The 12,500-nt window shown below is 35.2% G+C and overlaps 1 pseudogene; it reads right to left on the bottom strand.

Moving 5' to 3' along the window:
- Positions 1-8,180: 8,180 nt before the first annotated feature.
- Positions 8,181-10,597, bottom strand: LOC130848574 (olfactory receptor 140-like; annotated as a pseudogene).
- Between the last annotated feature and the right edge of the window lie 1,903 nt (positions 10,598-12,500).

Below are 12,500 nucleotides of genomic sequence, written 5' to 3' on the forward strand. Positions count from 1 at the left end.
ACGGGCTGGCAGGATATAAGCTTAATGACTCCTGAACACTTGGCAGGACATAGGTGTTTGAATTGACTTTAAATGAAAAATCTTCCAAAACTATTTTCTAAAATAGTCTGCAGTTCTAACCACAAGTAGAATAGATTAAATAAAAGTATTTGATTCTTATATAGTATAAAAGTAAAACATGGCCCATGGAAAATAGTTTATACAGATAGATAGTTTATATCACTCTATCTGTATAAACTATAAAGTTTATGGTCAAAGGACCTGTCCCAACCATAAGCATTCAAGTGACCCACTATTAACAGGTTAGTTCACAGTCTTCAGATGTGCATTTGCATATGGGCATGTGTACAATCATCTATGTGTTTTACTCTACATAAAGGTAAATAAAATATAACAATATACTTGAAACTCTAATTGCAGTTTATGTGGGCACTATTTGTCATTACTTATGAATTTTCTTTCATTTTATGCTACGTACTATTCCATTTTATGTTTACAATGCAGTTCCTTTAACCAGTCCATTTTTGCTTGAAATTTTTTATTTCTTCTATTCTGCCTTACACACAGTGCAACAATAAACATCACATACAGACATCTTCATTTATTCTGTCAGAGAAATCTATGTCGTCACCAAGACAAAAAAGTATGCATATGTTTACATTTGACATATTCTGTATCATTGCTTTCAAAGTTCTGAAGCATATTATATTCCCATGAATAGTGTATTAAAGAGTAATTTTCCCAGTCTTACCAACACTAAATATTGCCATTATTGAGTATACTAACCAAACAGTAAGGTAAAAAATCATTTCATTTTAATTTGTTTTCATTCACTCATTCATTCCTAAAATTTTATTGATGACATAAATCATAAGTGCATTTTTGGTCTTCAGATAAAGTTTAATTAAATGGAATGTAATGGCCATATAGATACATAATCTATACACTTATCCAAATTAAACTAATAATAATAATACATCATTTAGTACATGCTATGTACCATGTACCAGACATTTTGCTAATACTTTATACGTGTTCTCATTTAATCCTCACAATTAGCAATGATGAGACACAATTTATGGCTGAGATAAAACAAAATAACTAATTGGCTTAACACTATACATTTAGTAAGTGATAAAGCCTGGCTTTGAATCCAAGAAACCATCTTTATAGTTGATATGTGTTTCTTGTGTCTGAATTTCTCATGGAGTTAAATGATTTATTCAACAAAATGCTGAATAACAGGAAGGTGATAGCAATGTGTTGATATTTAGGGAGAGCCTCTGGGTCATCATTTTTTTAAGAGTAACAGTGCCCTGTGTTCCTCAGAAGAACTGTGCCCTGAGCACAGGCATAATCAACAGACTATGTGTCTAATGAAAGCCTTTTTTTTTATTTTTTACTTTTTTTATTTAATTAATTTATTTGCTGTGTTTGGTCTTCATTGCTGCATGCAGGCTTTCTGTAGTTGCGGAGAGTAGGGGTTACTCTTCTATGCGAAGAGCAGGGCCTACTCTTCACTGTGGTGCTCAGGCTTCTCATTGCAGTGGCTTCTCTTGTTGCAGAGCACAGGCTGTAGGCACGTGGGCTTCAGTAGTTGTGGCACATGGGCTCAGTAGTTGTGATGCACGGGCTTAGTTGCTCTGCGGCATGTCGGATCTTCCTGGACCAGGAATCAAACCCATGTCCCCAGCATTGGCAGGCAGATTCTTAACAACTGTGCCACGATGGAAGCCCTGAAAGACTTTAAAAGTGTTATTTCTGACTGTAAGTCTCCACAACTAACTTGCTTTCCTTGAAAGATGAGTGGAGGTAGAATTATCTGCAGTAGGACTTTTTCTGGATGAAAATTACTACACCATTGTAGATATAAAAATCAGTGCTTCCTTGGAGTGTTTCCAGAGGGAGAGAACTTAATCCCTGAACAACTTCCCTTGGTTTCACCACCCCATCCCTGAGCACACCATCAGCATCACCCTCAGCACCAACACCAACACCAGCCCTGTGGGCAGAGCTGTTCACAAAAAAATGTGTTTTATTACATGTATCTGTGTGTGTGGGTGTGTTATCTAACTTATTGGTTTCATTAAATAATTAGAAACATTAAGTGATCAAAGCAGAAAGGAAAACATCACAAAAAGTCTTTCTCAAAGGTAATAATAACATTATTGATAGAAAATGCTAGAAAAATAATGTTAAAGGAAATTAGTACAATAGAAAAGCAGAAAAAGTACATAAACTACATACACACAGAAAATTGCATGAAAGAAGGGAAACACAAAATCTCTCTAAAACTTTCCTATACATTCTAGATACTCCTGTTCCTCCTTTATCTAAGACATGCTGCTGAAACATAAACACACTCTTTTAATCATTCATCTCATGACCTGGGTAGATAACAAAAGGTAGACACTTATGTTCTGAAAATTTGCCAAAAGAGATTAAAGTAAATCAAGCTAAAATTATTAATAACTCAAAACTATTCATCCAGGGGCTACAATTTGTTTAAACAAACAAAACAGGTGAACTACTGACACATTTTAAATAAAATTTAATTGTCCCGGTATATAAGTGATTGATTTACTTCAGTGATTAAGAAGAGTAGTTCAAATTAATAAGAGCATATTTCATACTTAAATAAGTTGTTAAAATCACTTCAACAACTTGGTCTCATGTTATCTTTGTGACCTCTAAAATCTAGTTAGAAGGCAGAGACTGTACAAGTAAATTTCTGTTATCATGTCAGAGCAGCCAAAATTCTTGCCCCATCTAGGATGTACTTATGCAAACTTATCTCTCTAAAAGATCTAGGAATTGTGACACACTAGAGTTTCGTCTTAGCAAATCCAAGCATGGAAGCAAGTAAATCAGGGCCTGCACTTGAAGCAAATCATCCAATCCCTTAAAATGGAGTTATTTTGATAGGACCAGTGTTTCTAATGATTTTGAAGAAAGATTTTAAACCGATGGTGTAAGTGCCCAAGGATTTATATAGAAAAACCCCCTTGTGGATGGCAGAGGAATTCAAATTTCTTCTGCATTGGAAATGTTTCCAAAAAGACAGCCAGCTAAGCTGTTTAGAAAATCATGGAACTGTGCCTGTCACTTAGCTATATTTGAGTTTAATTTGTAAGCAGTTTCCAGTTCACACCTTAGAAGAAACATCATTTTTGAGATGTTCTCCTTTGGGCAATAGACCTGGGCTAAAGAGGGCAGAGTGCCATTTTCAAATAGCACAGGATTTCAAAAAGTGTAAACTTACATCATTTCAACTGCATCCCTTTGAGGCTGCGCCTCTACTGACTGAGGCACTAATCAACATACCAGTGAATTCCCATCCACCCTTGCAATAATTTGCTTTTCCCAGAAGCATAGCTTTACTGGAGCCAGGCCAAGCTGGTGCTCCATAAACACAAACACAGATCATGGTACTAACCATTCAGTTATTTGCTCTATAATTAAGCTCTCATCTTCAGTAGAAGAATGGCCACACAACCATTCATCTGCCTAATGATATAGATGAGGAGAAGTCAATAGGACTTGTTCTTGGCCACCTAGCTAGTACCAAGACTGAATTCTTCTATCACCTAATCTGGTGCTCTGTACATCTTTCAAGACTGTTATTAACATTGTGTCACATCTAGCTGCAGGGCAGGTACCTTTATAATGGATTTGAAAATGTTCCTCAGGTAGAAAAAATAAGAACTAAGTTCTTTCTCAATGCATAATAATTAGTATTATCAAGTGGCATGCTTTTAGTTCAGAAATATTTAGGGTTATAGCCTTCATTCTTTTCATAACTTCAGTTCTAGACAGTTTCAATTTACAACACATTTCATGAGAGATTACAACTGGTTCATTAATGTAGTTGACCACATGCTCTGGGAAGTCTCCTGAGAAGGAAGAGCTTCTCAATTGTACTGAATGTGATCCTCACAGGTGATGGGACAGCATCTGTGCTTGGATGACCTCTGCTAACACTCTAGTTATTCCATGGTCTTAGGTAACTATTTAGATATAAATTAGGACAGTATTCCTGAATTGTTTTTCACTATTCTCCCCAAATGTGCTTTCTTAGACATTCTGTTCCCTTAATCATCTCCCCCTTGAAAATAGTAATACTGCAAATATACCATCTATTCATGTGTTTTGTGTATATCTGTGCATTATAATATAAAAACAGTAAGAACTGTTCAACCTCCAAGGAACTATTTTTACTGTGTTGTGAGAGATATTCCCCCATTTCAAATGCACATTTTGAAATTACTTACTTATTTTTAAAAAGGAAGGAGCATAATGTACCTATTTATACTTGGACCAAACTGAAATTCTAGCTGTGCTTCAAACAGCTGCACAAATCTCTATCCAATTCTTCTTTCCTGCAAAACCCTCTTATAGAATGATTTTTATCTTACCCATTACTAACAAAATTATATGTTTAGTTTAATTATTTACTTACATATTATCTACCTACTCCCCGTGGGAATGTAAGTTCAACACAAATAAAATCCTTGTTTCTATTATTCAATGTTGTATACCCAGCTCCCACAGCTCTCTGGCCAACTGTATGCACTTAATGAACAGTACTTTTTGGATGAATTAAATAAGTCTAAATTATCTAAACTGAATTGGCCATGGAGCCATTTTTTCAGGTAATAAATGTTAACACTATAGGATAACAATGGGAAAAGCCCTATGGAAACAGAACCTATTTAGTTCGTCAAGGTGCTACCTAACGTCCAGAGTAACAATTTCCTCAATGATCGAGTTGCCTGTTTTTCTTATAAACATCTCTTTCTCTCAAGTGTTCTTTCCCTTGAAATTCAACCATTTGAATTTCCTTTCTTGAGCCTATTACATCTCACTTTTCAAGATGAAAATAAAGGGTAGTATATCTGCAAAGAAGAGATCATCAGACAGCTTTTCCTTGACACGAGAGGAATATGGGGATATGTGTATAAAAATTGATGATTGAACTTGGTGTACCCCCCAAAATAAATAAATAAATAAATAAATAATAAATAAATAAACAAATAAATGAAAAAAAAATTAAAAAAAGAGAGTACTAGTTTCCTGGGAAATGAAGGTCAACAGTGAGATAAAGGGAAGAAAGTGCACCCTGCCCCAGGAAAAAATAAGGCAGTAATGTCTCAATGACAGTCTTCACAATGTGGCCAGTGATAAGATATGTGTTTAGGTATTTTCACTCCATGATACAAAGGGGTATGGTTAATTGAGAAGTGTATAGGAAGCAAAGTCTAAAAGACTTGATATTGTTGTTTAACCTCATTGAAACTCATTTTCCTCTTGTATGATATAAAATGGAGTGAAAACCTCTCTAATGATACTTGGTGGTCATAAATAGAGGTAAATTATATAAGGAATCTAACAAAATGTATTCCTCATAGTTTGCCTCCAACAATAGTGAACTCAATCCCCTCAATTAATGACTAATATTTTCATGGAGTTAAAAGTCCAGACTAAACCAAAATATCCTTACACAACAAATACAAATATAATTTATGTCATTTATTTTTAGGAAGAACATATTTACTTCCACATAGTTTTTTTTTTAAGTATTAGAAATAAGCAAGTGGCAGTTGTTCCTCAGGAGGGATTCTTATTTATTTATTTATTTATTTATTTATTTATTATTTTTTGGGGGGTACACCAAGTTCAATCATCTGTTTTTATACACATATCCCCGTATTCCCTCCCTTCCTTGACTCCCCCCACCTCGAGTCCCCCCCACCCTCCCCACCCCATTCCTCTAAGGCATCTTCCATCCTCGAGTTGGACTCCCTTTGTTATATAACAAATTCCCACTGACTATTTTACAGTTGGTAGTATATATATGTCTGTGCTACTCTCTCGCTTAGTCTCAGCTTCCCCTTCACCCCCCACCCCCTCCCAAACCTCGAGTTCTCCAGTCCAATCTCTGTATCTGCATCCTTGTTCTTGTCACTGAGTCCATCAGTATCAATTTTAGATTCCGTATATGTGAGTTAGCATACAATATTTGTCTTTCTCTTTCTGACTTACTTCACTGTGTGACAGACTGTAGTTCTATCCACCTCATGACATATAGCTCCATCTCATCCCTTTTTATAGCTGAGTAATATTACTCAGCTATAAAAAGAGATTCTTGATATGAGTGCAAAGGAGTATCGAAACAAACTTTAAACTTACTAACCAGCAAGACACTATCTACTGAGAACACCGGACAGCCTTGCACTTCTTCCTTCAGTTCTCACACCTTCCATGTTTGCTGTTGACAATTTATAATCTGTGCCTCATTAAACTTTTCACCCCTCCACTGAGTCCCTGGTATAGCCCCTAAGACACAATCATTGGTCTTGTTTCCCTCTTCAAATCTTCTGTTTGGTCTTACAGTAGAAGTGACATTTACTCAATACTTTTCCTATCTTTACCCGTGGATTACTCTCATCTCCCCTCTGACAGTCACAGACAAAATGAACCACATCATTTAGTCTAGATTCTCTTAATATGTTTCATTCTCAGCAGCAATTACAAACTTGATCATTTTAATAAAGTGCTGATTGTATCATCTTTTAGGCCTAGACGTTGTTGGAAAACTTTTGTTTCTTATGAATTTGAGACAGCCATGCACACATTAGTAAACATGGTCACTGCAGTATGATGCTCTGGCATTACTGTGTGGTCAAATTATAGAAGAAATAGCTCCAATTGATCACTGGGTTTAAGAAGGTGATATTTCTGAGAAGTAACAGGCATTGGCATGTTGTACTCAGAGAGGCTAGATTTATGAGTTATGTTATAATCTAGAATGATCTGATATTCTCCAGGTGCATAGAGGAGCATTGCAGGTATCCCCACTTTCCAAAAGTTGACCTTAGCTATTTTGTTTTTATGATGGCCAAAATTAATCTTGTTTTTACTAATGAGAAAAATCTGAAAGGGATTTTTACATTTACAAAAGCATCTTTTACTATAATACCAACTTGTAGTGCTACATTTGAGACAAGGCTAGAACAATTTTAACACCATTTTCTAGAAGGACAAAGTGAACATTTATAACTACAGATAATTTCTGTATTTATAAACCAAAACGTAACATGGACAACTGTTTTTCATTTGAAAGAAAGTAAGACTGAGTTTTAAAGACTTGGATTGGAAGTTTGTAGCTGAAACTTTTGAAAGGAACCTGTATTCCAGTGTAATCCTGATACACTAATGGGGGAAGCACATGTGATGTGAGTCAAGTAAATTAGTAAACCTCCCTTTGCATCAATTTGCTTCTCTGTAAAATGGAGAAAGTGATAATGGAACCACCAGTTTAGTATGTGGATAAATCAGCTGAAGTGAACATGTCTGATAGATAATAAAGGGTTCATGTAATTGTAATATTTGTAACAGACCTACAGAGCAATAGCTTTGGAGCCTAACCATATGCTTTCGTATTGAAACTTGATAAAATATATTTACCATTCTTGTTTTGAATGGTTCCTTGAGTCTTGGTATGGAAAAAGAAAACATTTCTGTCATTTTCAAGAAAAACTCTGAGCCATAAGGATAGTTAAGCAAATATGAGCAAATTAAGAGCAATTTCAAAATTTCAGGACTAATTTATGTAGCAAGAAAGGAAGTAGATTGTGAATTATTCACAATCCTCCTTTTTTGGGTGTTTCTATATTTGCTTTTGGTAAATTCAAAGTTCAAAAATGAAATTCAGCAGTGATTCTTGCATTCCCCATCTGTCCCTTCCCTATGTATATCTATCTAAGAATTTGTATCCCTGAGTACTTTACCACAGGCTAAGCAAAAATAAAAGAAATTCTGAAATCAAGATCCTATGGAAAAGTCAATTTCATCCAAGTAACATGTATGAAGACTTTAGTAAAATATCACTAAGAGTGGAGAAAAACTTGTTCTACAGTCATCAAACACGGGGTTTGCAGTTGTTCTTTCCATTGCCTGTTCTGAATCCATGAGCATGAACACTGAAGTCTTGGTAAAGTTCAAGTTATCAAAATGCCTACTAAATGCCCAGCAATTATTAAATGCTCAATAAATGTTAGATTCTAGGCCTTTTTTTTGTCAGTGATTTGCAAAATTTATTTCTTTCTTTTTCACAATTTACAACAGGTATAAGTCTCCCTCTGTATATAAAGCATCCCTTTCTTGGCATTGTGCTCAGTCTAAGTTACTCTCCTCTTCAACAAACTCCTCATGGCATTTTTCACCTCTGTGTTTCTCACTGTGTAAATGATAGGATTTAACATGGGAGTGAGGATTGTATAAAACACACTTACCAATTTGTCCCCAGGATAAGTGGTCACAGGACGTGTGTAGCTGAATATACAAGGGATAAAACAGAGTATGACTACTGTAAAGTGGGAGCCACATATAGACAGGGCTTTGCATCATCCATCAGAGCCATGGAATTTTAGGGAGCTCAGGATGACTGTGTAGGAGATGAGTAGCATGAAAAAAAAGAGTAAGCACATCACCCCACTATTAGCTGCCACCATGATTCCAAGCCTGTAGGTGTGGCTGCAAGCAATTTCCAACATTGAGAAGAAATCACACATGAAGTGGTCAATAACATTGGGACCACAGAAGGTCAAGTCCATAGTGAAAAGAATCTGCACCATAGCATGTAGGATCCCCCCAATCCAGGTCACCCCCACCAGGAGCTGGCAGAGCCCTGTTGCATGATGGTTGTGTAGTGCAGAGGCTTGCAGATGGCCACATTGTGGTCATAGCCCATGACAATGAGGAGGATGATCTCTGATCCTCCCAGAAAGTGTACCCAAAAAAGCTGAGTCAGGCAGCCACCCCAGGAGATGGTTCTCCTCTGGTTCAGCAGGTCAATGGTCATTTTGGGGATAGTGACAGATGAGTATAAGGCATCTATGAAGGCCAAGTAAGTGATAAAAAAGTACATGGAAACAGAAAGTGTAGGGCTGAGGGAGATGGTGATGACAATGAGCAGACTGGCCAGCACAGTAAACAGGAAGATGAACAAAAAGACAACCAAGAGTATTTTCTGCAAGTGTGGGTTCTGTGTGAGTCCCAAGAGAACAAATTCAGTCACATTGTTGGGAGACATGAGGAGATCTAATCAGCAAGTAACACCTTCCTGGGGCCTGAATTACCAACCAAGGAATAAAGAATGATATCTGTTAATCTTGAAAGGATTGTGCTATGAATTTCTTAGAACTAAAAGTAGAGCAGTCACTGTAACTGGGGAGCATGTCTCTGGCATTCTTGCCCCAGTTCTTATTTCAAGTCTTTCTTATTTCTTCCCTGATGGCTTTTTATTTCTTCAGACACCTATCCCCTGTCACCTGTAAAACATCTATAGGGCAACATTTGATGTGTATTTTACTGAGAAAACACGGTGCTATGTACATGAGATTTGCATTCTCTTTCTGTTTCATACTCCATTTGACTTCACTGCGTTATCTCAGTGCCCCATGCTTCTGAGCCTTCCTCTGTTTCTGTGAGGTTACAAATTGTAATTCTCAGCTGTATCTTGCAAACTGAGAGGTCCTGCACAAAGGTGAGTTATTCCTTCTTCCATGAGAATTTACATTTGAACTTTTAGCTCTTACTGTGTAAAGAAAAACATGGTCAGTAGTTATCTATCATAAGCAGGAAGTTTAGGGAAATATATAAGTCCTTGGTGACACACCCTTTCTGGTACCTTCCAAAACACATAAGATATTCAGGTGGTTTTCCTCACTGCACCTACCATAGTGCCTGGCATAATGTCTGCAGTGCCTGAAACCTATTAGGTGATGAGTAAATGCTTGGAGAATTGTTGTTCTCCATGAATAAGAATCGTTCTGCTTTCCCAGACTATAAACTTGCCAGGAATTCAAGTGCTGTTGTGCTCCAGCTCTGTTTATCATTACTCTTTATGAGAAACATAAATTAAAGTTTGAAAGGAAGTTTCACTCCAGATTAATACTTTCTGGAACACATTATAGGATAAGTGTGAAAATAATAATTGCCTCTAGGGAAGAGTATGTTACTGGGTCATATTAAAATCAAGATAATTATAGTGTTTTTAAATGATATATTTTCTTCTTCAAAATTATTTTCCACATACAATAAACATAGCAATCTTCAATAACTTTACAGCTTCATTGACTTGGATAAAATAAACCTCTTGCATAGTTATTCAATACAACAGGATCGGTTAATCAAAGGAAATCTTATTTTCAAAGTTCTAAGGGAAAAAAATTAACATAGAGAACAGAAAGAAATAGTTTAATAGATAAGTTAGAGAGATAGGTAATATACTATACATATAAATATATAAATACCAACTAACAGAAACACGTATAAAATCTGTTACTAAAGTATTACTACAAGTTCACTCATTCAATAAATATTTGACACTTACCTGTATGTGAATGTATGTTTCTTCACACAAGGTCATGAGGAGTGTCCCTGTGAAATGCCCTTAAATGCCTGAAATTTTATTACCAAATAGTAGCAGCTCACCCATCTATGATAGGAGTGAACTTCCTGTCCTTTATGTTTCTGTTACATGCATTCTCATACCTTCTTCTCCCGTCTTTACAAAGGATCCATCTTCCATCATTCCTGATTACAGGATACTGCATTATTAACAGAGTGAGAAATTTTGAGGGACATAAATTTCCCAAAGAAAAGAGAAGAGAAAAAATAAACATAATAAAATGTATTCTGAAAAAATGTGTATTATCCTTTCAAAGATAAATGGATAAAGAGCTTTAGTTTTCAATTATCCAAAATGAAAAAAATATATTCGTGTGTAAACAAAATGCAGCAGCTCCATTGCATTTCCTTATTCTGAGGTGGGACCCCCCAACATAGCAAAAAAGAGACTACTGTACATAAAGTAAGAATTAGGCATAATAAAGTGCTTTAGAAATAGCTATGAAGAAATATAAATTGCTTTATCATTTTTCTTTAGTTCCATAATACTTTTTCTAGGAAGAAATCCTAATGGAAAACATTATTAATGGAGAAAAATCATTATTTACAAATATGTTGAACACAATTTTTAAGAGCTGTGGAAAATTTAAAAGCTATATGGATTGATTAATATTGTAGAAGTGGATAATTTAAATATAGTGCATCTTTGATTAATGTGTAATTTTTAACACATGTGTTTTAAAAAATTGTGCAACATCATGAAGAAATTATTGTATTATTAATTGGGGAAAATTTTGGATGCAACTTTGAGTTGTATAATTTTTCTAATTCTAACTAGTTTATTATCTAATTATTTTCAATAAAATCACTAAGAAAATACATTTTTATTTCTAATTTGGTAGTATTGTAGTCGAGCCTACCTTTCTTGATGTTTTACATGGTAAAGAAGGGGGTTAAATGTCAGGTGAGGATGAGAAGTGATTACATGATTTGTAAGATCCATTTAAACCTGAGATTATGATTATATGTTTTCCCAGAAAAAAATCTCACCTATGAACTTGTCTGAAAGAAGTCCATGGCCAGAGCTCCAGATAGCTGTTAGTTCACCAAGAAAGAAGTTGTAAGATTAAAAATGTCAACTAGCTCAGTTACAGTGTCTTGGTTAATGTATAAATGGTACCTTTCCACAAGACCTTTCTATTGAACCTTAAAAGTATAACCATATCCTAAGTTGTTTACTAGGAATGAAAGAGTTTGGGAAGGTGGATTATAGTATAATAATTCTTCCAATTTTACTTCTAAATGAAGTAGAAACATGTATAACAATATTTATGGCAATAAACCTATTGGCTTGGGCAGAATCACAGAATTTGGGAACACTTTCCATGTACTTAAGTAAACTACTTATAGAAATAGGGAAAACTGTTTAAGGTTATAGAAGATGATGGCATAGTCTGAAATAATACTCATATCTCCTGATCCTGAAGCTAGTGTTCTTACTCTCCATCATGTTTTTGTAATAATATGCTTGCTAAATATTGTTACATTATAGTGTCCATGGATTTTTTTCATAAAAATATATGGTACCCTAGAAGTGGGAGGTTGGAACTTTCTGTCAGCAGAGGAAGCTATAAACACATCTATGACATATACACATATTGGTATTTTGGTAGCAAACTTCATTTATGAAAATATCCATAATTAACTCACAACAAAGCCTTGTAAGATAGGTAATTTGTTTAGCTGAGAAATAATTGCTTTGGTTAACTGTGGAGTAATGATTCCGGGTTTGTTTTTATATATCACTTTTAAATGATCTCCTAAAGCAGTTTTCACTTAAGCAAAGTGACAAAAGATTTCAAAAGCAAATAGAGATCACTTAAAGGCAAGAATGTCCACACAATGTGTTATCAGAAGAAGCATCCTAAGTAAACTTGTTCTCTTTGCAGAGGGGAAGCAAATCTAGTCCTGCACCAGTCTACTTTTAATAACAAAATCCCTTTACTGAATTAAATTTAATCTAATCTTTTTTAAGCTCTTTATTGGAATATAATTGCTTTACACCCTTGTACCAGCTTTTGAGGTAC

Source organism: Hippopotamus amphibius, chromosome 3 (assembly GCF_030028045.1).
Source record: "Hippopotamus amphibius kiboko isolate mHipAmp2 chromosome 3, mHipAmp2.hap2, whole genome shotgun sequence".
Lineage (NCBI taxonomy): Eukaryota > Metazoa > Chordata > Mammalia > Artiodactyla > Hippopotamidae > Hippopotamus > Hippopotamus amphibius.